The sequence below is a fragment of the Athene cunicularia genome (genome assembly GCF_003259725.1).
Source record: "Athene cunicularia isolate RWA chromosome 7 unlocalized genomic scaffold, athCun1 chr7_part1, whole genome shotgun sequence".
NCBI classification, from domain to species: domain Eukaryota; kingdom Metazoa; phylum Chordata; class Aves; order Strigiformes; family Strigidae; genus Athene; species Athene cunicularia.
In genome coordinates, this window is record NW_020799107.1 from 35602152 (window position 1) to 35607275 (window position 5124).

Sequence of the window (5124 nt, forward strand, 5' to 3'; positions counted from 1 at the left end):
GCATATTTATCATTCTGACTGTTCAACTTTTAAAAAGATAAATGACACATTTAATATTTACATAAACAAAATTACCATTAAACCTTAGGCGTCCCAAAAACCATTGGTGGTGAAGATTAATTGTGGAACTGAAATTTCTGCAACAAGTAGAGAACTGATTTACTGCGTATGAAAAAGAGTAAGAAGTAGAGAAAATTATTGATATTACTTGTAGTTTCATAAAATTTAGACTGTCATAATTTTGTATCTAGTGTTGACTGAGTTAAACGAAGTGTTTTGGAATATAGTAATTTAAAATTTAGATTTAATCCGTTCTTCAAATTTCTACTTGTTAATATATAATAATCACTGTACAATGTGACTGAAGCTGTTGGGTTAAAATACTGTCCCTGTTCATAACAGAAGTTCTCTACATAATAAAGGAGCAGAAGTTTGCAGAAAAACTGAGTTCTTATCTTTTGTAACTTACTTTGGTGCAATTTTAGTTGTGATTAATATATTTGTACCAATAAAATGCCTAATCCTTTAAGGTGAAAGGAGAGATTACTACACCTGATTCTCATTGTGTTTTGTTTTGTTTTTTTTAAATACCTCATTTCTTCGGAAATAAGCCAACAAAGAAATGCTTGGAGTAAGAGTTCCAGACGTTGTTCAGTACAAATATGCCTTTGGTCTGTTGTTATTCTAAAGGCACGCTTTGGAGTGGGAAGAGTAGGTGATACCAGGGTTGTATCCTCTCAAGTAAGTTATTTGGCAGAGAGCAACTCTGTTCCCCACTGGTAGATGTGTGAGGACAGAACTGGGTTGCTTTTGTCTAAGAGTTATTTCTTTGGTCTCTGAAGTTTGGTGGACTCAACACCTCAACAATATGTCTACTTCAGTACCATTTTTCTCTGTAGGGTATTTTCACGTGTTGTCTTCAAGTACAAGAAGTCAGGGCTTACCCAGCTTGCCTTGTGATGCTGTTCTCCAGTTTGTTAGATGTCATTTTTCTATCAGTTTTGCATATCAGTAAACTACTATCTCATAATGTCCCCTCTGACATACAAAGTAGTTCATGTATGTATCAGTTCTTAGCCAGCATATTTATAAATGCTTCATCTCCCATTTTCCCTAGCTGTCTTTGTGTTGTTTCCATTTTAATATATAATTTGGTTTCCTTAGTTTTCTGCCTTTTTTAATGGCTGGAACTCACACTGTGTATCTGTTTGACCAGTTTGACATGCATAACAACTATTTCTACTTTGAAGCATCCTGGTAATGTCTGATTCTCCTGTGCTAAACCTCGATATAAACAGAAGACTGTATGTCTAGCAGTGGTATCCAGTGGCTAGATAACTAGGAGAGACACTTATTACAGAATGTTAAAAAATAATAATATATATGTTTCTTGAGTTAAAGTGGAATTTTATAGTTCATTTTTAATAATTCTGATTCCTACCAATTCCTCCATGTGTCCTTGGTTTTTAATAGCTTTTTTAAAACTGTCTTCTCTATTGTCTTAACTTTAGAACCAATCTCTGATATCTCTTTTTTACTATAATATGAATGATTTCTGTTTGGTTCATCAGATCTTCAGTATTCCAGATTTTATCACTTTAGTAAAATAAAAATGCCCTGGTATTGGTGTGTGTACCTCAGTTAAATAAAAATCCCTAAGAAGAACTTTGGATCTTAACTCCTAGAAAGAAGATAAACACACGTTGGAAGGTAAAATGGGTAGTGCAGTAAGAGAGGGAGAGGTACTGTAAGCAACTTGTTCTTGAATGTAGAAGTTACACCTGAAACTTCACAGGAAATTGCATTGCTGATGAAGATGAAATTAATAGGCTCACTTGGTGCCTAAACTCTTGGTAAGGTAACTTCAGTGTTAAGGCAGTAAGTTCTGCTTTGACCACAGAAACTTACTTTTAATGCCTGTTTTATCATTTAAGCAGCCATATCTGTTCACACCTCTTCGACTGTTGTAACCAGCCTTTAGGCTTCTGATAGGCACCAACAAAATGAAACCCCACTTAACTGGTGTGGTGCGAGTGAGAACTGATGTTCTGAAAGACCAGGTCTTTAATATAAAGGTAACGCAGTTTCTTTGCTAACAAAGTGGGCCCCTCACCCCAAAAAGGCCATTGAGTGACTCGAGCGTGGCCAGAGAAGGGCAACGGAGCTGGGGCAGGGTCTGGAGCACAGGTCTGCTGGGGAGCGGCTGGGGGAACTGGGGGGGTTCAGTCTGGAGAAGAGGAGGCTGAGGGGAGACCTCCTGGCCCTCGGCAACTCCCTGCCAGGAGGGGGCAGAGAGGGGGGATGAGTCTCTGGAGCCAAGGCCCCAGCGCCAGGCCCCGAGGGAATGGCCTCAAGCTGCCCAGGGCAGGGTCAGGCTGGCTCTGAGGAAGGATTTCTGTGCAGAAGGGGCTGTTGGGCGTTGGAATGGGCTGCCCAGGGCAGGGGGGAGTCCCCGGGATCCCTGGAGGGGTTGAAGAGTCGGGCTGAGCCAGCGCTGAGGGATCTGGGGGAGTTGGGAACGGTCAGGGGGAGGGTCATGGTGGGGCTGGAGGAGCTTCAGGGGCTTTTCCAACCGAGATGATCCCTGTGAAATAGCACAGAGCAAGTAGCCTCAAGGCGTTTTAGCCACATCGGGCTCTTGAGTAGCTTCAAGTGAGGTTTCTGTGCTGGGACCAGCAGCAACATGTGTTGTTGTGAAGATGCTGTGTAGTACAAATCTCTAATTGTGGGATGGAGTGAGGCAGCAGCTGCTGCTGTGCTGCCTTTCCCAGCTCCCTGTGGCCTCCCAGCAGGGAGGCAGAGCCCATGGGGAGCTGTTACAGCTTCTGTTGGAGAATTTCCACAGCCTTCCTTCCTGGTGATTCCTCTTCCCCTCTTCTGCAAGGAGCACGGTTGTGTCACTCGTGATCACAGGAAGGTTTTGATGTGTGGAGCCAGGAATCAGAGTTCAGATTCTGTGTATAACATTATATTTATTAAAGGGGAAAACTGATTGTTGTGGAATCTCAACCTTTTAAAATACATTGTGGGGTCAATTAAATGAAAAAATGAGAGACTGTGTATATATGTAGGTGTATACCTTTCCATCCCAGTTTGACTTGGGACAATCAATTTATACCAGTTGAAGCAGACTGTAAGGAAAATAAAAAGGAATTCCTTGGATGCCGTTTGTTAAAAATCTCTTGTGTGTAAGCTTACATTTGTTAGGTGGTGAATGATACACGTGTATCTCAAGGAGCTAGAGGAAGACTGCTTTCTGTGTCTTCTGACTAGACCTTAGAGTATTCGTAACAATTTTAAGGTCACGCAGACACATCTTGGGGAGAAAAAAGGTCCCGACATCTCATAAAGTACCATATTCAGCCTTTCCAAAATGAATTTTTAAGAAATCAGTTTAATTTGGTGTAACAACAATAATTCTATTTTTAATAATTCATTTCTAGTCACGTTTTGGTAGACTGGAAACTCGTATAATTAAATGTAGCTTTAAAACATAGTGCTCTAGTTTGTGGGTTTTTTTGACATTTCATAAACAGTGACAGCTGTGTCAATGATAGGTTCATAAATAGCGAACAATCGTTATTTATAGGAATGAGAGATTGCTCATGTTCTCATACATTGCTGCTGTCCCACTCAGTAGGGTAATATTTGGGATGTCTCACAGTTGTTTCATGTCCATTATTACATAGGATGATTGAAATTGTATCACTTGTTTTTTCTGCATTAAGCGAATTTATAGAATTTTTTTTTTTTTGTGATGCAAGGTTAGCTAAAGAAACACAAAAATTAATTTCTGGTCATCCCACTTCTCCTGTACCTCCATCAGTGTCTCCTGGGCTAACTTCCACTCTTAATTCCAAGCTTGCCTGTGGTTGCTTTATAGTGCTTAAATTGGCTTTACTCAGGCTGCCAGAGAGGAAATGAAGGAATTTTTTGGCTTTTTTTTTTCTTTTGGTCCAAGCTGGATTTTTCTTCATTTAGATACACAGCTCCTGTGTAGACCGACCTATCTAGACACAAAGTGTCATTTGAGGATGTTGGGCTCAGTTAGGTGTTGCTGGTGACCCTTCTGTTGTATTGTTTCAGCATTCTTGAGATTACATTCAGGTGCTTTGTCTGTAATCAGAGGATTTGTAGGTTAAGTATTCACAGAATGGCTTGTCTTTGGTTTTTAGATAGCACTAGCAGTGCTTTTTGAAATTACAATTAAGAAGTGGAAAAGGGAAGAAAGCAACAGAAAAGTGTTTTTGATTTTTTTTTTTTTTTTTTTTTTTTTTTTTTCTGTTGACCTATTAGCTCACTCCTGAAATAACAGAATGACTTTGGAGTAGCTAAATAATAATCTTAACCTATTCCAGGGACTTCTGTGAATGTTTAGGATGGGGTAGACAATTTGATTCACTTTGCCGCTGTCTCCTTCACTGAGTCATCTGTAACAGCAGCCAAGCATTAGTACATTATTTTTTTTTGCCTGTAGTCATAATTTGGCAGTATGGAATGCAAGTGTGTGGCAAGTGGATCTTATGATTATTAAAAAAAAAAAAAAAGGGTGGGGGTATCGTACTGGAAAAACGTGATACGGCCAAAAGTGAAACTGAGAAGTGGTTCCATTTGTAGGGAGGGCCTGACACTGTATCTTGTGCTGCTGCTTGTGGGTTTTCTTGAGCTTCCTTCCCCAGAGTGTCAGAAACTGGAATCCCAGGAGTGTCAGTCCTATAAAGCAGCTTTGGTTTGAGGAATTCTTGTTTGCCCAGGTCTTTGCATTATTTCATAACTAATATAACCTGTCAAGGGGACACCATGTAGCAAGAGGAAACAGATCTGATTACTGAATAGACTAAATCACCATTAGATAGTAGAAAAAAACCCTATTATCAAATTTGCTAATTCAGTGAAACACTTGCTGTTCAAAATAAATGGAAGGTGAAGGAATGAGCTTCTCCTAAGATACTCATTGCTGTCCCAAGGGTGAAAATTACTGTGGTGCACAGACAGATTTTTCTCCTCTATATATGATTTATTATTTCAGTTAACTGTTTTCCATTCCTGGGCAGGGGGAGGAGAAAGAAAGGTCAGATCTGTAGGTATCTTCTCTTTTTTCCTACACCCTCCCACCCCACCCCC